Source organism: Scyliorhinus canicula, chromosome 1 (genome assembly GCF_902713615.1).
Source record: "Scyliorhinus canicula chromosome 1, sScyCan1.1, whole genome shotgun sequence".
Lineage (NCBI taxonomy): Eukaryota > Metazoa > Chordata > Chondrichthyes > Carcharhiniformes > Scyliorhinidae > Scyliorhinus > Scyliorhinus canicula.
In genome coordinates, this window is record NC_052146.1 from 265,634,015 (window position 1) to 265,659,930 (window position 25,916).

The 25,916-nt window shown below is 45.8% G+C and overlaps 1 protein-coding gene across 11 annotated transcripts in view; it reads left to right on the forward strand.

The window, feature by feature from the left end:
- The first annotated feature begins 352 nt into the window (after positions 1-352).
- The window catches only part of mta3 (metastasis associated 1 family, member 3), a 459,196-nt gene continuing 433,632 nt past the window's right edge, over positions 353-25,916 (forward strand). For all 11 annotated transcript variants that reach the window (XM_038812863.1, XM_038812864.1, XM_038812860.1 and 8 more), the window contains exon 1: positions 353-451. The gene's annotated coding sequence lies outside the window, so the exon portion shown is untranslated. The remainder of the gene's footprint in view (positions 452-25,916) is intronic.

Sequence of the window (25,916 nt, forward strand, 5' to 3'; positions counted from 1 at the left end):
ACATTCTTTTGTTTTGGTTGTGTGGTAAGGATTTAAAAGGATGGGATGTAATTGAACATGACGGCAAGAAGAGTTATGAGACAATTTTCTATTTGGCAGAGATTACTTTCCAAGAAAAATGTCCAATAATGTCCTAAATGTGGACCCTCTTAATTCCTACTCCTTAGTTGGTTTTCCATATATCTCTGAAATGTTTTGGGTTGTTTTCCTATGTTGTGAAACAAATACTTGCGTGCATGCATACTAGATTTTACTCATCACTTAGTGTACCATGCACTTATGTTATTGATAGTAAAATATGTCATAAAGGGCTGTGCCCTGAAAAACATGGTTTGATATTTTGACTGTTCTTTCCAGACTACAAGTGGCACCGTGGAAGCAAAGGTGGTCTGTTTTTACCGGCGCCGAGACATTTCAAACAGTCTAATAGTACTTGCCGATAAACATGCAAGTAAGTTTGGTTTAAATTATCCTAAGACTTTAAATGCTGAGTTTGAAATTGTTGATTAACTTACTGGTCATTAGCAGCAGATTTGCACCAAATTAGACTATATAACGGGTTAAACTGTATTTATTCAGTAAAGCACCTAGCCAGGATATTGCAGGACATTTGTACAACAGAATTATGTCTGCTATAAAATCTTTATATTTGATTTTCAAGACTTCACTATATTATGGGAAAAATTGAAATATATTTGGAGTACATGTGCGTAACTTTTAAAAACATTTTCCAATTAAGGGGCAATTTAGCATGGCCAATCCACCTACCTTGCACATCTTTGGGTTGTCGGGGTGAGACCCACGTATATATGGAGAGAATGGGCAAACTCCATATGACAGTGACCCGGGGCTGGGATCGAACCTGGGTCCTCAGCACCGTGAGGCAGCATTGCTAAACACTGTGCCACCATGCTGACCTGACGCAGAAATAACTTGCGGGAAATAAAAGACAAAAACATCCTACTACGCAGTGGTACAGCGCATTGCCCCATGTCACCGTACTCTGTGGAGCACTTCAAAAGAACTCCAGTGCTGTGGAACAACTACATAAGCATTATTTGAAATGAAAATCGCTTATTGTCACAAGTAGGCTTCAAATGAAGTTACTGTGAAAAGCCCCTAGTCGCCACATTCTGGCGCCTGTTTGGGGAGGCTGGTACGGGAATTGAACCATGCTGCTGGCCTGCCTTGGTCTGCTTTCAAAGCCAGCGATTTAGCCTTGTGCTAAACCAGCCAGAACCAAATCTATAGCAAAGTTTTAAAGCTTTGGTAAGATTACATTTGAGCACAATTTTTCTTTTCCTCATGTCTCTCCAAACAGCAGTTTGTTGAAGAATGATTGTACTTTAGCCTAATATCTCAAAAAAGTTATTAAAATAGGTTAGAATTTTGGCCCCAGCTAATAAATACCTCATTGTTTGAAAAATCACTTCAATAAGAATCTTTGCTGAACAGTAAATTACTGATGCTGTGCATGGTTACTTAGCAACATAAGAATCTCTTTGTAGATTACTTGTTTAATCTTCATATTTAAATCTTAATTTCCTTTTTTTTAAACCTTTGAATTTTACCACCTGTCTCTTTAATTAGAGATGAATGTAGCTAGATTAGAAGGCAAAACCTAATTTGTACTTTGCAAAATTGCACCAGTAATTTTAGGCGATGACTGAAATGCCCATCTTTGTTTTTGAAATTTTTGTCTGCAGTGGTTTATGAGTAGGTCTGTTCTATCATAAACCATCATTATTTACCAGCTTGGCAAGTGTTATTTGAAGCAAAATTTGTGTCGTCTGGTTTTAAAATATGAACTATTTTGTTTTATCTCAGTTTGAAAACATGTAAAAAAAATGTAAAACCGTTTTCCAAAGCCTGTGTCTCTCTGACCTACACCTCACTCTTGCCAATTCTATAGCATTAATAATTCAGAATCAGGGTACAAATATGCAACCAACATTTGATCTAGCTTGTAAGTACAGAGGTAAGTTTATTTGGTCAATGGATATATTGTTTCAATTCAATAACCACACAGTTTTTGTTTGTTTCATAATGATTGTCTGTTCAATGTGGTGCAGAAAAACATTTTTGCTTGCACATTGGATTAAATTTGTTTATTGTCGCATGTACCAGGGTACAGTGAAAAGTATTGTTATGCATGCAGCTCACACAGATCATTCCGTACATGAAAAGAAAGTTCATAATAGAGCAAACATAAAATACACAATGCAAATACATGGACACTGGCATCGGGTGAAGCATACAGGAGTGTGGTACAACTCGGTAGAGAAGATGTGTGAAGAGATCAGATCAGCTCATGAAGGGGTCGTTTAGGAATCTGGTAAGAGTGGGGAAGAAGCTGTTTTTGAATTTGTTAGCACGTGTTCTCAGACTTTTGTATCTCCTGCCTGGTGGAAGAAGTTGGAAGAGTGAATAAGCAGGGTGGGAGGGGTCTTTGATTATGCTGCCCACTTTCCTAAGGCAGTGGTAGGTGCAGATAGAGTCAATCGATGCGAGATGGGTTTGTGTGATGGACTGAGCAGTGTTCACAACTCTAGTTTCTTCCGGTTTGGCCAAGCAGTTGCCATGCCAGGCTAGGATGCTTTCTGTGCTGCACCTATAAAAGTTGGTAAGAGTCAGTGTGGACATGCCGAATTTCTTTAGTTTTCTGAGGAAGAAGAGGTGCTGTTGTGCTTTCTTGGTCGTAGCGTCAACGTGGGTGGACCAGGACAGATTTTTGGTGATGTGCACACCTAGGAATTTGAAGTTGTCAACCATCTTGACAGCACGTAGCATAGTGGATAGCACAGTTGCTTCACAGCTGCAGGGTCCCAGTTCGATTCCGGCTTGGGTCACTGTCTGTGCGGAGTCTGCACGTTCTCCTCGTGTATGCGTGGGTTTCCATCGGGTTTTCCGGTTTCCTCCCACAGTCCAAAGATGTGCAGGTTAGGTGGATTGGCCATGCTAAATTGCCCTTAATGTTGGGTGGGGTTACCTGGGTTATGGGGATAGGGTGGAGGTGTGGGCTTGGGTACGGGCTCTTTCCAAGAGCCGATGCAGACTCGATGGGCCGAATGGCCTCCTTCTGCACTGTAAATTCTATTATCTTCTCCTTGGCCCCGTTGATGCTGATAAGGATGTGTACAATACTTTGCTTCCTGAAGTCAATGACCAGCTCTTTAGTTTTGCTGACATTGAGGGAGAGATTGTTGTCATTACACCACTCCAATAGATTCTCTATCTCCCTCCTGTATTCTGACTCATTGTTGTTTGAGATCTGATCCACCATGGCCGAGCTGTCAGCAAACTTGTAGATGGATTTGGAGCCATATTTTGCCACGCAGTCATGTTTGCATAGGGAGTGTAGTAGGGGGCTAAGTATGCAGCCTTGTGGGGCCCCGGTATTGAGGACGATCGTTGAGGAGGTGTTGTTTACCTTTACTGATTGTGGTCTATGGGTCAGAAAGTCGAGGATCCAGTTGCAGAGTGAGGAGCCAAGTCCGAGGTTTTGGAGCTTTGATGTGAGCTTGGCTGGGTTTATAGTGTTGAAGGCAGAGCTGTAGTCAATAAATAGGAGTTTGATGTAGGAGTCCTTGTTGTCGAGATGCTCCAGGGACGAGTGTAGATGGCATCTGCTGTGGACCAGTTGCAGCAGTATGCGACTTGCTGTGGATCTAGGCATTCTGGGAGTATGCAGTTGATATGCCTCATGACCAGCCTCTCGAAGCACTTTATTACGACTGAAGTCAGGGCCACATTGATACAGAGATATGCACCATTCTGCACAATGCTTATTGGAGGTATCGTGGGTTCATAAACTCTAATGAAACTGCAGCAGCTTTCCAGTATTCCTTAAAAATAAAACTGTTGTCACTGCTATTTGTATTGGAATTTAGGAAGAAAACAAATCTTGAATCCTGAGTTTATTAAATAAAAATTCCAATTAAGGGGTAATTTAGTGTGGCCAATCCACCTACCCTGCACAACCCCACCACTTCCTCTAAATTGTCAGATTGCTTATCTGACATCCAATATTTAAAGAGCAGAAATTGCCTCCAATTAAATACTGGAAGACTGAAGCCATAATCTTAATTCCCCACCCTAAATCCTATTCCTTAGCCACCAACTTCATTCCTCTCTTTGAAATGGTTACAACTTTGGTTTGATTTGACCCCGAGATGAGCTCCTGAACACACATCAATGCAACTATCAAGACTGCATATTTTCTGCCCTGCATTATCTCATGACTGCACTTTGTCTCAGCTCATCTGCTGCTGAAGCCCTCATCCATTCCTTCGGTACCTCTAGGTTTGATCATTTCAAAGCACACCATGTTCTATCCTCTGTAAATTTGAGTTCATCAAAAACTCTACTGTGTGTGTCTTAACAAGCAGCAAGCTCTGTTCACGATCACCCTTGTGCTCACTGACTAAGCTGGCTCCTGGTTAAACAACACCTTCATTTTAAAAATCTCATCCTTATTTTTAAATTGTTCCATATCTTTGCACATCTCCGTAACCTCCTTGATCCCTATAACGTTACCAATATATATGCGCTTCTCCAGTTCTGGCCTTTTGCTTTAATAAAATTTAGAATATCCAATTATTTTTTTTCCAATTAATGGGCAATTTAGTGTGGCCAATCCACCTAACCGGCACATCTTTGAGCTGTGGGGGAGAGATCCACGAAGACACTGGGAGAATGTGCAAAGTCCACACAGACTGACCGGGGCTGGGATCGGACCCAGGTCCTCGGCGCCGTGAGACAGCAGGGCTGCGTCAATGTGCCGCCCTGAATCCTGAGTTTTTAATGTTGCTGCCTTCTAGTTCTGAACTCGCATTATTTCTCTCCTATCTTCCCTCATACCCTCTCCGAGCTCATCCTGATTATGAGAGACTCCTCCTAATTATTGCCTTATTCGGACTAAATGGCTAACATCCCAACTTCCCTTCCTGGTCCCCGGAGGTTTGACTGGACTAGCCATATAAATAGTGTGGTTACAAGAGTAAGTCAGAGGCTCTGGATTCTGTGGCAAATTACTCATCTCCTGACTCTCCAAAGCCTGTCCATCATCTAGAGGACATAAGTCAGGGGTGTGACGAAATACCCTCGAATTACATGGATGAGTGCAGCGCCAACTACACTTGACGCTCGACACAATCCTGAACAAAGCAGCCCACTTGATTGGTACTCCACCCACTCCCACCACAACCTTTTTAAAAAAAATAATTTTTATTAAGGTTTTCACAAAATATAAACAACAAAACAATATTAACAGAATAACCATGGTAAAAACCCAAGAACAACACCCACCCCCTACAAAAGCAACTACTAAATCGAAAACAAAAAAAGCAAACAACAGAAAGGAAAGAGATAACACCCTCTACATCCAAAAAACCCATGTACACAGTACTCCCTCCCACCAAACCCAATCCCCCCCCCCTCCATTTCCCTACCGTTCCGCCAGGAAGTCCAGGAAAGGCTGCCACCGCCTAAAGAACCCCTGTACTGATCCCCTCAGGGCAAATTTCACCTTCTCCAATTTGATGAACCCTGCCATATCATTGATCCAGGCCTCCACGCTTGGGGGCCTCGCATCCTTCCATTAAAGCAAGATCCTCCGCCAGGCTACTAGGGACGCAAAGGCCAGGACACCGGCCTCTTTCACCTCCTGCACTCACGGCTCCACTGCAACTCCAAAAATTGCGAGTCCCCAGCCTGGCTTGACCCTGAATCCCACCACCCTCGACACCGTCCTTGCTACCCCCTTCCAAAACTCCCCCAGCGCTGGGCATGCCCAAAACCTATGGGCGTGGTTCGCTGAGCTCCCCGAGCACCTAGCGCACCTGTCTTCGCCCCCGAAAAACCTACTCATCCTCGTCCCAGTCATGTGGGCCCTATGCAGCACCTTGAACTGTATGAGGCTAAGCCTTGCACAGGAAGAGGGAGGAATTCACCCTTTCCAGGGCATCCGCCCACGTCCCCATCTCAATTTTAGGGGCTGGTTTAGCTCACTCAGCTAAATAGCTGGCTTTTCAAGCAGGCCAGCAGCACGGATCGATTCCCGTACCAGCGTCCCCGGGCAGGCGCTGGAATGTGGCGACTAGGGGCTTTTCACAGTAACTTCATTGAAGCCTACTCGTGACAATAAGCGATTTTCATTTCATTTCATTTCAATCTCCTCACCCAGCTCCTCTTCCCATTTACCCTTCAGCTCCTCCACCGAGGCCTCGTCTACCTCCTGCATTATGTGGTATATGTCCGAAATCCTCCCTCCTCCAACCCACACCCCCGAGAGCACTCTGTCCCGCACCCCACGTGGGGGCAGCAAGGGGAACCACTCCACCTGCTGCCTGGCAAACGCCATAACCTGCATGTACCTCCCCCGGGGAAGCCCAAACTTCCCCTGTAACTCCCCCAGGCTCGCAAACCTCCCATCCACAAACAGGTCCCTCAACCTCCTAATACCTACCCTGTGCTAGCCCAGAAATCCGCCATCGATGCTCCCTGGAACAAACCGGTGGTCCCCCGTATCGGGGACTCCATCGAGTCCCCCACCTTGCCACCACCGGACCCGTGGTATACCTCGTTGGAGGGAGCGGCAACGGCGCCGTTACTAGCGCCTCCAGGCTCGTGTCCACACAGGATGCCATCTCCATCCTCTTCCATGCTGCCCGTTCCCCGTCCATTACCCACTTACGCACCATCGCTGCGTTGGCAGCCCAATAGTACCCACAGAGGTTGGGCAACGCCAGCCCCCCCCATCCCTGCCCCGTTCCAAGAACACCCTTCTCACCCTCGGAGTCCCATGCGCCCACACAAATCCCGTAATACTCCTGTTAACTCTCCTAAAAAAGGCCTTCGGGATAAGGATTGGAAGGCACTGGAACAGGAACAAAAACCTTGGGAGCACCGTCAGTGACAGCGGTAACATATCCCACCTTTTGAACTCCTCCTCCATTTGCTCCACCAACCTTGTGAGGTTGAGCTTGTGTAGGGCCCCCAGCTCCCAGCCACCTGAACTCCTAGGTATCACTCCCTCCACAACTGATGCACAGTAGAAGCAGGAACTATCTGCAAGATGCACTGCTGCAACACGCCAGCACCTCCAAAGCACATGGCCTCTACCACCTAGGAGGTCAAGGACAGCAGGCGCATGGGAACACCACTGCCTGCAGGTTCCCCTCTCGCATACCATGCTGATTGAGACAACATTGTCCACTCCATCCTCTTCCAACTCTTTTCCACCATCCTCCAGTTCGGTAGACCTATACTTTCCTAGTTCCATTAAATCTACCTAATCAAACCAGCCAATCACCTACAATGTCTTATCTTCCTGCTCCTGAGATCTCTAATGCCTGTGTCCTTAATTGCACCAATCCCTGTTCACCTGCTTCCCCTGCTTATATTGACTCCCAGTTGAATAGCTTGATTTTTAAAATTCTCATCCTTGTGTTCAAGTAATAAAAATAATCTTTATTGTCACAAGTAGGCTTACATTAACGCTGCAATGAAGTTACTGTGAGAATCCCCCCCTTGTCGCCACATTCCGGTGCCTGTTCGGGCCCACACAGGGTGAATTCAGAATGTCAAATTCACCGAACAAGCCTTTCAGGACTTGTGGGAGGAAACTCTGTGGAGTATCCGGAGGAAACCCATGCAGCCACGGAGAGAATGTGCAGCCTCGGCACAGACAGTGACCCAAGCCCGGAATCGAACCTGGGACCCTGGCGCTATGAAGCAACAGTGCTACCCACTGTGCTACCGTGCTGCCCGCGGCAAATTTCCCTATGGCCTTGGCCCTTATTATCCCTGTACGCTCCTCCAGCACCATGGCCCACTGATATATCTGCCACCCTCTAATTTTGGCCTCTTGAGCATCTGTGACTTTAATCACACCACCGTTGGCAGGCAATCAGTTGCCACCTTGAGCTTTAGGATTCCCTCCCCAAACCTCTTCACATCCTTCCCGCTCTTTCTTCCTATAAGGCATTCCTTAAAACCTACCTCTTTGAACAAACTTTTGGTCAGCTAACCTAATATCTTTGTGTTGTGTCACATTTTGTTTTATAATTAGAAAGAAAATGCTGGAAAATCTCAGCATGTCTGGCAGCATCTGTAGGGAGAGAAAAGAGCTAACGTTTCAAGTCCAATGAGACTTTTTTAAAGCTAACAGACAAAGTGTTTTGTTTTATTTTTTGTTTTATAATGCCCCTGTGAAACACTTTGGGACATTCTACTACATTAAGGATGTTCTATTATTACAATTTGCTGTTGCTGTCAATGTGTTTCTTTGTGAACATTTCAGTCTTTAAGACAGAGATAGATAAGTTCTTGATTAATAAGGGGATTAGGGGTTATGGGGAGAAGGCAGGAGAATGGGGATGACAAAAATATCAGCCATGATTGAATGGCGGAGCAGACTCGATGGACGGAGTGGCGTAATTTTGCTCCTATGTCTTATGGTCTTATGTTAAAAGGAAAAGACAGGATAGACTGTTTCCACTGGTTGGAGATTCTGGAATTTGGGGCATAGTCTTAAAATTAGGGCCAGACCATTCAGGAGAGATGTTAGGAAGCACTTCTACATAGAAAGGATGGTAGAGGTTTAGAAGTCTCTTCCACAAACTGCAATTGATGCCGGGTCAGTCAATTAAAAATCTGAGATGCATTTTTGTTGAGTAAGGTATTAAGGGATATGGGCCCAAGGCAGGTGTGGCGCAAATGTTACGAGTCACTTGTCAACCCAAGGCTGAATGCTTGCTGCAAATAGACACGGACTGCTTCAGCTAATCTGGTTTTAATTTTGAAGAAGTAATAACTTGCAATGATTTTGGGATTAAGGGCAGATCATGATTTAGTCCATGATACTTCTAAAGCTGTCCTTAGTTTCAGAAAAATATAAAGCAATAATTTCAATATTGTTTCATTTTTGTTTTACATGGAGTTTTTGTCTTTGGGAAATATTTTTTACTTTGAATGAATAGTGATTACAGTGAATTGAGTGAGAGTTTACAATTGTAATTTTAAGGAGATGTTGCATTCTTACTAGTCTGTTGCATCAACAGCTAACTGTATGGATGGCTGATTAAAACCTATTCCAAATGTGTTCCAAAGTAATTAGCATTGTGAAAATTTTCAAGTTGGAACTGCTCTTAAATAAAGGTTGATTGTGGCATAAAATGTTATTTATGCTGTTGCCAATGATTTATTGTGTTGATCTAGAAAAAAAATTCTTTGTGCTGAGTGTGCTTTTGTTGATATGTTTTTTGGTTTGAAAAATAACATGGGCTCGATTGACTAAATGGTATCCAGTCTTACCCAGGAATTGGGTCAAACTCCTTTTGAGCTTGTGTTCCTCTGAGAGGAACACAAAATAGAAAGATGGCAAAAGACCAGCTGGCCTATTTGAGTCTGTAATGGTGTAAGTTACCTGCACTCTTCTTGTCCTCAGCCACGTGATTTTTGAGGAGAAGAAAATTTGGTTGTCCAATTTCAGAGACGAGGACCGGGATTCTCCGGTGGGTCGGAGAATCGCCGGGGGGTGGTGCGCGCGAGAATCCCGCTCCGACGCCAAGCCGCCGATTCTCTGGCGGCTGGAGAATCGGCGGCAATCGTGCCCGCGCAGTCGCCGTGGCGCCGGTCGGGGGCTCCCCGACCGGCGCCTGAAATAGGCTCCCGCGGCAATTCTTCGCGCGCGATGGCCCGAATGTCAGCCGAGTCCTGCCAGCGTGGTTCAGATCTGGTACCAACCAGTGGGTGCCCGGACCCGCGGCCCGATGTAGACATCGTGGTGGTGGTGGTGGGGGGCCTCCCACGGGGTCCAGGCCCGCGATCAGGGGCTTCCGATCGGCGGGCTACTGCGATCTGGAGGGGCCTACCACCTGCCGCGCGGGCCCGCTGTTCGGTCACTGACGTTGCTCTGTGCCGGCGCTGAGACGGTAACCATGCGCTGGCGAGGAGATTGCCATGGCGCGCATGCGTGGACCCGCGCAGGCTGTGTAGGGCCAGTTTTCGGCGCCGGAGCTGCGCACACCACTCCGCCGCTGTTCTAGCCCCCGAAGAAGAGGTGAATTACTGGGCCTGGAGGTCCGTTGACGCCGGCGTCGCTCGCGCTGGTTTTGACGCCAGCGTCAACACTTGGTCGTGATATCGGTGAATCCCGGCCAAAATCTTTGGAAAATCTGTCTCTGACCCTTGAAAGAAATAAAGGAATCCCCAAGAGACCACGGTGGCTTGTGACACTACCCCCAGTTGCCCACTAATCTCCTCTGTGTGGATGTTTGCCAGACCCAAGAACTACCCTCTCATCCTTTTGAATTATTTCAAATGATCTCCAACAGAAAACCCCATGGACGCAATAACTTTTATTGTAGTAATCAAACCGAAACTAACCTAACAGGCAATTTTGTATTTAACAGAAAATAATAAATACTTGCCGCATATGCGGGTGATTTATCAGCAGTCAACCACTTTTTCTAAAAAGAAGAGATGCTTACCATAAAGCATTCTACACTAGTCCTCCCTAAAGCATCCAGCTCAAATAGTGTAACCACATGGCTTGAGTCTAATTATTCCACTATTTAGCAGACCGTAATTGTATCTCCTTGAGGAAGATGCTTGACTGGAATTAAAAGCCTCACGTCTTAAAGTCTGTTATGATAAGTGAATGTTTTTCAAACGAGGTATCAATCTAGTAGACCACCTCGAATCTTTTCAAGAAGACCCTCTAAGTTATTCACTTTGAGGGGACCATAATCAGAAATAGCATCTACAAGACTACGTACAATGAGTTTGTTTTAGATATAATTGTCTGGGCTGCATATCCTGACACCCTATTTGTTTTCATAATAGTTTAGCAGCATTGGTAATAGACTTGAATAACTTGCACTTAATTTTCAGGATGTTCTCATTCAGCAGCCTTCAACACACTATCCTGTATTGTGTTTTAACATGTTTGAAGATTCCCTCTATCTAAGTTCATCATGGTTATAGTTTACCTGTATTCATCCTGTCGACCTGCATCCCCTGCCTCATTGCATCTTGAATTGCTTACAGCTTTTTTAAATGCAAGTCCTTGTTTTAGTACATGACTTTTGTTTTAGTCATGGACTTGCAATGCTGTCCGCATTCAGATTATTGCTAAAGATACTAAACAGCAATTGTCCTGAAGTTAATCTGTGCAGGACTGCACTAGTTACTTGTTCCCTAGGAAGCCTTCTACCAAGCACTGTCTGCTTATGAAAAATGAATAATTTCTGATACAGTCCAAGATCTGCTCATTCCCACAAGGTTCAACCTATTTAGTAGCAGCACTTGGTTATAACCCCTGTGGAGACCAATAACGTAAAAGAATCAAAAGAAACTTCCCCAAATGATCTCCAACAGAAAAATCCAATGGACGCAATAACTTTTACTGTAGTAATCAAACTGAAACTAACCTAAAATTCAAGAGCGGACTATATGGTCAATGGAAGAGTCCGGGGGAAAATTCATGTACAGAGAGATCTGGGAGTTCAGGTCCATTGTACCCTGAAGGTGGCAACGCAGGTCGATAGAGTGGTCAAGAAGGCATACAGCATGCTTGCCTTCATCGGACGGGGTATTGAGTACAAGAGTCGGCAGGTCATGTTACAGTTGTATAGGACTTTGGTTAGGTCACATTTGGAATACTGCGCGCAGTTCTGGTCGCCACATTACCAGAAGAATATGGATGCTTTAGAGAGGGTGCAGAGGAGGTTCACCAGGATGTTGCCTGGTATGGAGGGTGCTAGCTATGAAGAAAGGTTGAGTAGATTAGGATTGTTTTCGTTGGAAAGATGGAGGTTGAGGGGGGACCTGATTGAGGTCTACAAAATTATGAGAGGTATGGACAGGGTGGATAGCAACAAGCTTTTTCCAAGAGTGGGGGTGTCAATTACAAGGGGTCACGATTTCAAGGTGAGAGTGGGAAAGTTTAAGGGAGATGTGCATGGAAAGGTTTTTACACAGAGGGTGGTGGGTGCCTGGAACGCTTTGCCAGCGGAGGTGGTAGAGGCGGGCACAATAGCATCATTTAAGATGCATCTGGACAGATATATGAATGGGCGGGGAACAGAGGGAAGTAGATCCTTGGAAAATAGGCAACAGGTTTAGATAAAGGATCTGGATCGGCGCAGGCTGGGAGGGCCGTAGAGCCTGTTCCTGTGCTATAATTTTATTTTCTTTCTAACAGGTAATTTTGTATTTAACAAAAAATAATAAATTAAGTAGCTGATACAACAAAGATTAGTCTCTGATTTCTTAGGCAGCACTCTTTGCACATATGTGGTACCACGTGTAACCATAATACCTCTCTTATCTCTATCTTCCATTAGAGATCTGCATGTTCTCCCCGTGTCTGCGTGGGTTTCCTCCGGGTGTTCCGGTTTCCTCCCACAGTCGAAAGATGTGCAGGTTAGGTGGATTGGTCACGCTAAATTGCCCATAGTGTCCAAGGGTTAAGTGGGGTTGCTGGGTTACGGGAATAGGCTGGAGACATGGGCTTAGATAGGGTGTTCTTTCAGGGGCCGGTGTAGACTCGATGGGCCAAATGGCCTCCTTCTGCACTGTAAATTCTATGATTCTATGAATCACTCTTTGTTATGTAAGATCTGATCCTCAAGTAGCCTCTGGCAACTTCTTTACTTCATCCAAATTCCATGGATACAATTATCATTAACAAGGTCCCCTTCTCTGCATCTTCCTCCAGCCAATCAATACCACAACAATAAATGATATGGTCGTCTTTGGTACAAAACACCCAGCTCCTCAATGTGTCTTGACAGTTCACACAGCTTTTCAGAACCTCTAACCTGTTCTGTCAACAGTCTAAAGTCTGACCTGCCAGCCTTGTTTTCCCTTCCAAAATTAACAACCTCTCCCCTGGTAATGCACCAGAGGCTAATTACTCTAAAGTGTGATGTCACAGTCAGGAAATCCAATTAAATACACCCAGAAACATAGCTTTTCTGATTTCTGATTCAGTTGGAGAGAGTCTCAAAAACACAAGCTTTGAAGCCTTTTGATCACAACTTATCAGAGGCTACTTGAAGAATGTTTGCACAATATCAACTACATCATCAACTGAGAACTTTCTTTAAAAATAATTCAAGTTGGTGCGATAGTAGTTTCTTCTTTTTCTTAAGCCTTGTAGCTATTTTGGAACAATTGGTTTAATTATGAAGACTGATTCCAAGTCATTGAAGCCTGTGCTGTATCCTGAGATGCTCCCTGAATCTTCCTGTGAAATGATTCTTCACGAATCCTCAATCCTACCATAGATGGAAAAACCATATCTATCTAGTGTACTGTTGTTGAGTATCCTTTTGATTGTTTTAAAATCTATTTTTATTACTTGTAATGTCAATTTTTAAATTATCCAGTGAGTTATTCTCTTTAAACGTAAAAGTATTTCTACTTTGGGCCTAATTTGCCTTTTTACATATGACTAGTTACATTTTTTTGTACCTTTAGCACTAGTGGTGGGGTTGTGGTAATGTCACTGAGCCAGTAATTTGGCTAATGTTCTCTAGGCACATTACAGATTCCAGCACGGCAGTTGGTGGAGTTTAAATTTAATTAATAATCTGAAATTGAAAAAGTTGTTGTCTCCGTAATGGTGACCATGAAACCATTTTTGATTGTTGTAAAAATCCACCTGGTTCACTATTGTTCTTTAGGGAATGAAATCTGCCAACCGTACCTGGCCTGGTCCACATGTGACTCCAGACCCACAGCTACGTGATTGACTGAACCGCTCTCTGAAATAGTGGCAAGGACAATTAGGGATTGGCAACAACGCTGACCTTACCAGCGATGTCCACACTTCAGGAAAAAAAAATACATGGGGATAGTTAAAAAAATAAATATATTTTTATCTGTTTTGTTATTTGTGACAAGTAGGAAATTTGGCAATCAATCTAACGCATGTTATCTGCCACCTTTGCAAACTTGGCCTTCTTATGACGTAGTGTTAACATTAAATGGTCAGGAGCATTGATTTGATTAATCACCTGAAGACAAAGTTTCCCATAAGTTTTGCCTTTTTAGCTTTGTGTGTCCTTCTCGAGGTTGTGACTTCCACAGAAATCTTAACCTGGTTAGTGACTGACATTGGATATTGTATGGCGATGTATTTGCAATGTGATCGGAAGTAGTTTTTTTTTTCTCCTGTACTCTTTGTTTGGATTTGTCTAATGCAATTTGTTGAATCCCACCCATTTCTCCCTATTTCCCCCTACCCGTCACCAGTGGCTGACATTGGCTCGCATCACAGACCAGACATTGTACTTGACCCTCCATGTTCTGCATGCCTCTGGGGCACACATTGTAATGCATTCACTCACTGAACCATGGACTGTTACAGGGACAAAAGATTTTTTGTTTTGTTATTGATTTACTAGATGAGCACAGTAAGGTATTGCAATAATTAATCTTGGGAAGCTGCACCTCTTTGGAAAATACTATGCATTAAAAACAATCAATGCTATCCATAATATAGGCAAAGATTACTTACTGGGACTATTTGCTCAATGACTTGAAGAAATATATTTTCACAATAGTGATTTTTTTTAAGTGAGCTGAGAGAAAATATGAAAAGTAAATAGATAACCAATCCCTATGATTAAACTGTGTTCATAATTGTCAAAGAATAAATATCTGTGTGTTTGTAAAATTCAGGAAAGTCACAGCACTAGAGCTTCAATAGTATTTCTCTCGTTTTTTCTCTGTTTTTCAACTATAAAGTGATTATTTCCCTTTTTAAATGTTTTTCCTCTCCATTCCCATTACTAAGCTCTATAATCAACTGCTAATGTGTGTGAGAATGGACTGATTCACACTTTATTTATTTCCATCCTATTGTGGTATATGTTCTCCACCTTCTTCCCACCCTTTAATCCACACAATGTCTCAAAATGTGGTAGGGGTGAGAGGAGGAGTCAGATAGATAGAGGAGGGATAGGAAGACTTGACCTTTTGTGCGATTCATAATAATAAAGATGTTGGCCTGGATTTTTGCAATAACAGAGAGGCGCTCTCATTGTGAAAATGAAGAGGCAGAAGAGTCTGGAATTAGGAAGCCTGCTCCAAAATAGCACTTAAAATTTTCATGGGGATGAGGCCTGGGCAGGATTTGCACAAGTGTATTTCATGGGGGCAGCTGCCCATATAAAACAGAAGCGGTCTTTGTTCATATCCGATTTTTGTTAGCCAGGAATGGGAAGCATGACATGTGCAGATTAAACCTATTGCAGAGTCTTTTGGAGAGCTTGGGTATCATTTTGGAGAGGTAGGGTACCCCTTTGGATTTGTTCCAGGACTCCTTTGGGAGAGGTATGCTGTTCTCTTGGGTTGTTGAAAGTGGACACGAGTGTGCGTAAAAAGTAGATAACCGTATTGGAACTGTCAATAGGAGCTGTCAAAAGCAACGGTCTAGCTGCCAAGGCATTTAAAACCCCTGCCCTTTAAATCTTGGTTTTAAAAACTGGTGGAACTTTAAAAAAAAAAATAATTGCTTGCTCTTTCACTCTGTCTGTTGAAATACACCTGAGGCATTTCATTGTTGCGTGATTGATTTCACAATCTCCTATTATTACAGTGGGGTGCCTTCCTTTTCACTGTTTGATTGACAGTTACCAGTGGTTAGAGACTCTTGGAAGTGGGGCTGTGAATTCCAATGCTTGTTTTTATGAGAGATTAAGCACTTGAATGAAACGTTTGTTCTTGAAAAGGATTATGTAGTTGAAGGAATGCAAATGTAGTGAATGGACTTTTATGAATGTATTTTAAAAATAAAAGTCTGCAATTGATGCTGAGAATTTAATTTTATCTCTGCATAGCTGCTAAGCTCTGCCCATTGTGGATACTGGGGGTGAGTTGGGATTGTGAATGTAAGGGAAAACAATGGTGGTGGTGGTGGGGAAGGAGGTGGGGGGGGGGATGAGTTGGCCCTAAGTTGGATTTGGCTACAAAGGGCTATGGGCGATGGTTGGAGGGGCATAGATTGGCACAGGGTGGGTAGAGGGCATGTACTGGCATGCATGGGGAGTGGGAGGGCTGGAGGATGTTTTCTTTGTTTTTTGATGCTTTAAAAAAGTCTTTGACAATGTGCTTGACCATGGCGGGCTTTCCATCCAGCCTGAATCAGCACTCTGCAGCCACTGCAGTCATGTCGGGGTTGCCCAGCCCAACTCACAAAGAACCCCATTACCCCAAAATAAAAATTAAAACTTGCAAGAACTTTCTCCCAGATCGAGTTTGAGAAGCTGGGAAATGTTCCAGCTCACCAATCCCAATGTGTGAACAAAAATTCAGGTCTTTGTCTCCATTGCTTTTTTCTGTTATGGCAGTAATTGTGCAACACGCATACAGTCAGTCCCTTTCCTAAATAACCAGCCTTTATATGTCTGACAATGAAGTCTGAATTTGCCAGCCATTTTTTTCCCCTTCTTGGACAGTTTCTAGGTAAATCTCTTGTAAAAGTGGTTGGATGCTGCTTGCTGGTATTTTCTAATTGAGATGATTGCGGACACTGGATACATGTAGATTGTTATGTTCATGCGTCAAGTTAATGAAAGAAGTTTGTTATCTGATGCAGCAGCGAAGGGCATCAGGAATGGTTTTGCAGTTGTGGGATTTTCAGCATAGCTAAGGCACCAGAGAGGGTATTAGAATTTCAATGGTAGAAGAACCTAGTCAAATTAATTGCAAAGTGTGAAATTTTGGGAATAGCAAGTTTTGTGAGGGCCACGAAGAATCCAGCATGAGTTTTCAGGATACAAAGAAATAACATTTATTTACAATAACATATATATATATACACACACAACAGCAGCAGCAACTTCCCTTGCTGCTCACTCCTCTCTCTCTGCTGGTTCCAAACTGGCCAGCTCTATTTATGCAGGGAGTCTGCTAATGGTTTCTCCGCCCCCCCCTCATTGGGGAAGCTCATACTCCCATAGGATTGTGGGATTGTCATTGGTCCCCAGCCAATGGTAAGCAGGCAGGTTATATCATCACCCCCCCCCCCCCCCCCCCCCCCCAAAGTCCAAGGAATCCACCCAAGACCCTGGCGAAGGAGGGTGTCGGACTCGTTTTGCCGCAGGCTCGGACACCATTTGCACGAGGTGCTGGATCGGGCGGCGTGTAACGAGATGGAGACCACCCCTTCCGTGATGAACGGCGCAACCGTTGTACATCCACGGCCCGTGGGCCCGAGGATTCCCCCTCTGAGGTGTCTTGTGTCTCCATCTCTGGGTCAGAGTCTGCTGTCTCCGTCATCTCGGCATCTTTATCTCCACGCGGTTCTGTCACGTCCTGCGCAGGCTTTGAGTGAGGCACTAGAGGAAGATTGTGAGGAATACTTTCCATTGTGTCTGGTCTCTGTGGCTGTAGAAATGAGCTCCTGGGGTGGGGAATCTTTGGAAGGGATAGTCTTCTGGACCGAACATGGTCTACATGTTTGCGCTGGAGACGACCCTGGGCTTGCACCTGGTAATAGATAGGGCCCGTTTGGCGAAAGATTATGCCAGGGACCCACTGGGCACTACCAGAAAAATTCCGAACGAACATTGGGTCACCGGGCGTAAACTGCCGAATCGGCCGCTGCCGAGAAAAACCATGTCCTTGCCGTTCTTGTGTGCGGCGTACTTTTGCGGCAATGCCTGGGAAAACCATGCTAAGGTGGGTGCGAAGTCTCCGGCCCATTAGGAATTCTGTGGGAGCTACCCCAGTCACTGCATGGGGGGTGGTCTTATATGAAAACAAAAAACGAGCCAGTCTCGTGTCCATCGACCCGGAAGACTGCTTCTTTAGGCCTCGTTTGAATGTCTGCACTGCGCGCTCCGCCAACCCATTTGAAGCCGGGTGGTAAGGGGCAGTGCGGATATGGCGTATGCCGTTCATCTTCATGAACCTCGCAAACTCCTCACTTGTGAACGGAGTGCCATTGTCCGTGACCAGCACCTCTGGGAGGCCATGCGTACTGAAAGACAAACGCATCTTCTCGATTGTTGCGCAGGACGTTGTGCCTCCCATCTTATGCACCTCTAGCCATTTAGACTGGGCGTCGATTAATAGCAGGAACATGGATCCTTGAAAACGGCCGGCGAAATCCGCATGCAAGCGCGCCCAAGGCCGCCCTGGCCATTCCCAGTGATGTAGGGGCGCGGCCGGCTGAAGCTTCTGATGCTCCTGGCAAATGGAGCAGTTTTGGGCCACCTTCTCAATGTCGGTGTCGAGGCCTGGCCACCAGACATAACTCCGGGCCAACATTTTCATTTTGGTCACACCTGGATGCCCATTGTGCAAGTCTCAGTATCAGCTCCTGTCCTCACGCGTCCCCCACAAAAGGATGCCGTCTTCCACGCTGAATTCGGACAACTTGGCGGAAAATGCCCGCAACTCGCCTGGGAGCTGTCTATGCTGCCCACCATACAGGACTATGTGCCGAACTTTGACAGGACTGGCTCCGTCTGGGTCCACTCACGGATTTGTGATGCCGTGACAGGCAAGGTGTCCATAAAATTTAGGGTTGCAACCACCTCACCTGTCGTGGGGGTCGACATGGGGCCGGTCGATAAAGGCAATCGGCTCAGTGCGTCGGCATTCCCTATCTGGGTTCCTGATTGTGCCCCAGAGAATACTCGTATGCAGCGAGCAACAAAGCTGGATCCGTGCGGAAGCAATGGGCGGTATTGGCTTATCCTCTCTGAAAAGTCCCAGCAGAGGCTTATGATCAGTCACGATAGTGAAGTGGCAGCCATATACGTACTGGTGGAAACGTTTCACCGCAAAGACCACCGCCAGACCCTCCTTCTCGATCTGCGCGTACTTTTTTCCCGCTGCAGTCAATGTACGAGAGGCGAAAGCTATCGGCCGCTCGGCCCCGTTCTCCATCTTGTGGGACAGGACGGCCCCAATACCATACGGGGATGCATCACATGTGACGAGCAAAGGCTTTCCAGGATCATAGTGGGTTAATAACCCAGATGACGACAATTGTTGTTTTACCCGTCGGAAAGCGGTTTCTTGCGGCTGACTCCAAACCCAGGTGTGATTCTTCTTTAGCAGAAGGTGCAACGGAGCCGGCGTAGTTGCCAGATTGGGGAGGAACTTTCCGTAATAGTTTACGAGGCCGAGAAATTAACGAAGGTGCGAAGTATCAGTCGGGGTGGGGACCTGTTGAATCGCGCGCACCTTCTCTGCGACGGGGTGCAAACCTTCGTGGCCCACCTGATAACCCAGGTAGACTACTTCCTTCGCCTGAAAAAAGCACTTTGTGCGACGTAAACGGACCCCAGCCTCCGAAAAGCGTCTAAGGACAGCCTTCAAATTTTCCAAATGTTCCTGCTCCAACGTCCCTGTGATCAAAATGTCATCTAAGTAGACAGCAACATGTGGTAAACCTCTCAAAATGCCCTCCATAACGCGTTGAAAAATAGCACAGGCAGAGGATACTCCAAAGGGCAAACGTGTATATTCATGCAGGCCCCGGTATGTATTAATCATTACATATGGCCGGGAGGCAGGGTCCAGCTCCAACTGTAGGTAGGCGTGACTCATATCTGATTTTGTGAACGAGAGTCCGCCTGCAAGCTTCGCGTAGAGATCCTCTATGCGAGGCATTGGGTATCGGTCGAGTCGGGAAGCCGTATTCACTGTAAGTTTATAGTTGCCGCACAAGCGAACTGTGGCATCTGGCTTCATTACAGGTACAATTGGTGCTGCCCAGTCAGCGAAACGGACGGGCCAGATGATACCCAAAGTCTCCAAATGAGTGAGCTCCCCTCGAAATAGCACGTGCCCGGAAATAGCACGGCATGGCTCCTGGTTCGACTTGGATGCGGGCTACAGCCCCTTTTATTTTCCCCAAACCGGGTTGGAATACATCTGGGTATCGTCCTAGCACCTCAGTCAACCCTCCGGAAACTGTTTGGAGGATGTGCTGCCACTGCAACCGCAAATGGCGCAACCCGTCCTGACCCAACAGGCTGGGCCCATGGCCGCGCACCACGATAAGTGGGAAACGCCCCTCCTGGCGTCCATAAACAACAGGGGTCATCGTAGTTCCTGCAATGTCCAATGGTTCCCCCGTGTAGGTGGCCAACACGACCTGTGTGTCGGTTAAGGTAAGGGTCTGTATACCCTGCTTGATGCGGTTGAATATCCTCTGGGTGATCACGGAGACCGCTGCGCTAGTGTCCAACTCCATCTCAAGCGGGTGACCATTGACCCGTACTGTCACTTTAATGGGGGCCACACGAGGAGCTGCCACACAATGCAGCTGCAGGCAGTCATCCTCCGTCTCCACATCCTTGGGAGTAGTCGCCGCAGGTTCATCCAAATGAAATGTACGGCCTCTCGGCTGGCCCCAGTTTCGGTTGGAACGACGGCGCCTCCGGCGCCCCCAGGACCGGCGTCCGCGACGGGGTCGGCGCCTACAGGTCTGACACGGACATGGCTCCTCATCCATTGGTTCTGGAGAAGGCTCCCTTCGGTGAGGAATGTCCGACGGCCACTGGCGTCGATCCGGACGTCGCCTCGCCCAAGGTACCGCAGGGGTGCGGGGGGATGCTTTCGGACGGAAGAGGTTGCGCCCCAAGGCATGCACCTCCATTCCCTGAAGCTCCTGCACTCCTCGTTCTGCGTTCTCTCGAGACGATACTATTTGAATGGCCTGTTGAAAAGTCAATGTTGGCTCGGCTAACAACTTTCTCTGGGTGGCCGCATTGTTAATACCGCAAACCAAACGGTCGCGTAACATTTCTGACAAGGTAGCACCATAGTCACAGTACTTCGCAATCCTGCGTAGCCTGGATAGAAAGTCATCAAGGGATTCTCCCGAGGTCCTCTCAGCGGTATTAAACCGGTAAAGTTGGACTATGGTGGATGGGGTTGGGTTAAAATGTTGCCCCACTAAGTTCACAAGTTCATCAAACGCTTTCTTGTGCGGCACAGCTGGGTACGTAAGGCTCCTAATCACCCCAAACGTATGTAGGGCGCAGGCGGTGACCACCTGACACTCGTTTTCGGTGATGTTGTTTGCCCGGAAATAGTAACGCATCCATTGTGCGTACTGGTTCCAGCTTTCCAGTGCAGCATCAAAAACGTCCAAACATCCATACTGAGGCATGGTGTAATAGAAAAAAACTTCCAACCTGTATCCAACAAAAATCCAGGAAGGTTGCTTCAGCAGTGTAGACAGCTATTTACTTTAACCCTTGTCGCCAGTTTTGTGAGGGCCAAGAAGAATCCAGCACGAGTTTTCAGGATACAAAGAAATAACATTTATTTACAATAACATATATATATATATATATATATATATATATATAACAGCAGCAGCAACTTCCCTTGCTGCTCACTCCTCTCTCTCTACTGGTTCCAAACTGTCCAGCTCTATTTATGCAGGGAGTCTGCTAATGATTTCTCCGCTCCCCTCATTGGGGAAGCTCATACTCCCATAGGATTGTGGGATTGTCATTAGTCCCCAGCCAATGGTAAGCAGGCAGGTTATAACAGCAAGAAAACATGTAAACGTTTGCTTTTCTTTCGATTGGCACAATTCACAGCCCCACATTACAGAACAACCAGAATCATAGTAATTTAACTATTGTATCTCTTCTGCACCGCACTTTGATTTGTTCTGAAATACTGTAAGAAGTGCAGCATAAATATCCTCATTTGTTCTGGCTGGATTGGAAGGTGATGGACAGGTACAGAATCTGCACTGGGATTGGAAATTCCAGACCTCAATGTCAGTGGTGAATTCAAACATTTGGCTTACCATAGCTGAGAAATGGCTACCCTTACTTAGCATTGACGCATTAATTGTTCAGCGGGGCTCAGAGGCGGCGATGCTTTTGAGTGCTGATATGTAAATCTTTGAAGATGGAAAGACATATAAATCTTTGAAGTTGGAAGGACATGTTGTTAAAATTGTAATATAAAACTATATGGGTTTTATAAATGGTATATGGAGTACAACAATAAAAAAAATGTTCAACTTGTATAATCTACTGTTTCGGCTTCAGTTGGAATATTGTATGTAGTTTCTGGTGTTAGTTTAGGAATGAATGCAAGGTCATGTGAAGGCTGCAGAAGAGACTTGCTTTCATACCAAATGAGATTGAGACATTAGGGCCATGCTTATTAGAATAGAATGTTAAAAGGAGAACTGATGGAGGTGTTTAAAATTGTGAAGAGATTTTATTGAGATAAATAATGAAAAAAGTTTCTCCCAGCTGATGAACATAGAAACAAGATAGCCAATTGAATCCCGTGATCCATTCCATCATTCATAAAGTAGACAAGGTTTGAGACTCAAGACACTTATGAGAATAAATCCACAAGATTCCACAGGTTTTAAATAAAGAAATATTAACTTCACCATACAAGGTCAGAATGATGAAACAATTGACAATATCAATTTTGTACTCTAGTATTAAGGGTTAATTTGAGGTCCATGTGAATTAGCAGGTAAACGGTGATTGAACACACCTGATGCAACCAAGACAGATTCCACGGATTTCTCAACAATTTACCCAGATGTCAATGCGCACTGTGCATCAAGTAACCTTGTTGAAATTCGGTCTCTGGATTTCAGTCTTCACATTTGAAGGTCTCATCTTGGAATTCTCCAAATATTGCTCCAACTTGGATGGCCCCAACAATAGTCCAACTTGCAGGGTTTCAGTCTCAACCCCGAACCTCCGTTTCCCTGGATTTCTGAGTCTGCATTCCAGCACCAATTCACAAGCACAACTTCAGCTCTTCAGCTGTGTCAAGCAAAATATTCCCACTCCAAAGTACACCTTTGCTCCAACAGCTCACAACACAGAATCACCAACCTTCTGCTGCCAATTTCTACCTTTTTTCCGTTTGAAGCCTCTTTCTCAATTCCTGGTCTAAATTTTGGGATCTTTCCCTGTCCCCCCTCCTGTGACTCTTTATGGGGCTCTGCTCCTGGTCACACGATACTGTTTGCCTTTTATGCAAGCATGCTGGGAGTTGCAGTTCCCAGCCTCCCTTTGTCACGGTAAGTCTGGATCTCATAACAGGCTCGATACCCATACCGAACAAAAGTCTTTTATTATTGAAAGTTTCACAGCATTTTGGGGAGAATGTTCCAGATTGCTGCCACCCTTTGTGTGACTAAGTGCTTCCTTATTTCACTCTTTTATTAGCTTGACTCTAATTTTAAGGTTATTCACCCTTATTCTGGATTTAACAGTTGAGGGCAATAATATTTCTTCATCTGCCTCCTTGATTAGATTATCATTAAGCTCCTCTACCTAAGGGTCCACCAGGCAAATTGTATTCATAATCTAGCCATTTTAGCCATGACATCATCTCCTGGTGAATCTTCTTTGCATTTTTCTTTTGATGAATGCACAGGGTCCGACCAAAGCTCTGTGCAGCAGAAGTGTTCTAGATGCTTTGAAATAAAGGCTTGCATTCCATTAACCTTTCTGATTGACTTTTGTACTCAGTGTACTAGACGTTTGTGCTTTTTCCATATGACACCCAAAACTTGATATTTTGTCGCAATTCCAAGTTGTTATTTTGAAAATGTTTTTATTCTCCATTTTCAAATTTTACTCCAAAATACACACCCCACCCACAAACAGTAAACGGTAACGAATACAAAATCAATCCCTTTAACAATAACAACGATCCCATCCCCCCACCATCCCAAACAACAGCCCACCTGTCAATATATGCATCCAATAAAACAAACCCTCCCACGGTAGAAACAGGAGAAAAAGAGAAAGGTGTCCGGGACCGCCCATGGTCACCCTAGAGTCGCGCCGCCCCCCCCCCCCCCCCCCCCCCCCCCCCCACACGCACGCATTCAACACCGTCCAACCTCTGAAAGAGTACCGTACGTGATACCCAAGAGTTGTAACCCCTTCCCCTCCCACTCCTCCCGCCCACTGCCTCTTGTAAAACTCCCCCCAACCTCGGTTCCTTCCCCCCCAACTTTCCACCCCGGCTAGACCACTCGGACCCTGTTCTGCCGGGCTCCGATGGCCGCAGCCCCACCCCCCACCTCACTCCCGTTCACTGGCCGGTTTAAACCGGCCAGGGCGGAGGCCCCCGCCCGGGTCCCTTTACCCCTTGCCCGGCCCCAGGAAAACCCAGAAATCCCCTTTTAGCACACACACCCCACATATCCACCTACACCCCAAAGATCCATCACTTCTAGTGCAAGTCCAATCACTTCCCTTGTCCAAATATATACACCATTGGCTCACACACCCGCACGCAGTAAAACAAAAAAGAAGAAACAAAAAAGGAGAAAATACAGTCCCGAGGTTACATCGGCACATAGCCATTTCTCAATTTCTCAGTTCTGCCACAGTCCTTCTGCCTTCGCAAACTTCTCCGCTGCTTCCACCGTTCCAAAATAAAAGTCCTTGAGCTTATAAGTCACCCTCAGCTTCGCTGGATATACAATGCCGCACTGCACCTTGCTGATGTACAGTGCCCTCTTCACCCGGTTGATAGCAGCCCGCCTCCTTGCCAGCTCCACCGTAAAGTCCTGGTATACACGTATACCAGCTCCAGCCCACTGCACCACCAGCTTCTGCTTGGCCCAGCACAGGACCTTCTCCTTCGCACTGTACCTACGGAAGCACAAAGTCACTACTCTTGGCGGCTCACCCGCCTTTGGTACAGGCCTCTCCGACCGATGAGCCCGATCCAGTTCATATCGGGAGGGTTCCTCTCCCTGCCCCGATAGCTTTGCCAGCATAGCGGCAAAATACTCCGTCAGCCTCAGCCCTTCAACTCCTTTGGGCAGCCCTACAAACCTCAAATTCTGTCGCCTGGACCTGTTTTCCAGGTCTTCCAATTTTCCGCGCAGATCCTTGTTCACCTCCATCACCTTCCCCATCGAGGTAAGTTGATCACCGTGCTGCGCCACTGTCTCCTCCACTTCCTTCAGCGCCCGCACCTCCGCCACTACACTCGCCACCGCCGTCGTCACCGGGGAAATCGCCTCCTCCACCAGCACACTTGAAACCCCCCTCATCTCCTTCCTCATCGCCTCCAAGTGTTTTGTAAACTGCCTTTCGAATTCTGCAGCCATCACCTTGGTTATTTCTTCAGCCTTAAGCAATGCGGCCTCCCTGGTGCTCCAGCCTCCTTTTCCCCTGGTGACCCCGTGGTGACCTCTCCACTCCCCGATGAGCCCTCAGCTGCTTTTTTAACGGCCGTTTTCTTACTGACCCTTGACATCTTCTTCTGCTGTGTCTCCTCTGCGCCTTCTCCGTGCCTTTGACGCTTCCGTGGACCCTGGGACCGGGCTTAAAGCCCTGAAAATGCCGTTCACGAACTGGAGCCCTCCATTGAGCGGCCGCCTCCTGCCCGCCGTCACCGAAAGTCGTCGCAATTCTAAGTTATTCACCGTTTAGAAATTATTTGATTTGTCTTTCTTAGATCCTATTTGATCCCATATGTATCCAGATCGAATTCCATTTTGTGCCCTTTTTTTCACCTTTTATCAAAGTCCTTGTGTAACTCCTGCCTCCATCTGCACAACTTACTTTTCCTCCTAACTTCATGTCATCTGCAAACTTCAATATATAACTCTGATCCTTCATCCAAGTCATGCATAAATGATAGTGCAGTACAGCATTTTCCCAAGCTGTCAATCTGAGTATATATCCCTGCATGGTCTCCCCTGAAACAAATTTCAATCCATGACAGACCTCCAATTCCGTATGTTATTTTGTTAATCTGTTGTGCTGAATCTTATCAATTACCTTCTGGATAGAGATAAAATCCAGAGACACACACTCACCTACCATATTAGTGACTGCCTCAAAAATTTAAACTCAATTAGTTAGAAATGATTTACCCTTCAAAGGCCTTGTCGACACTAATCAACTCAAATT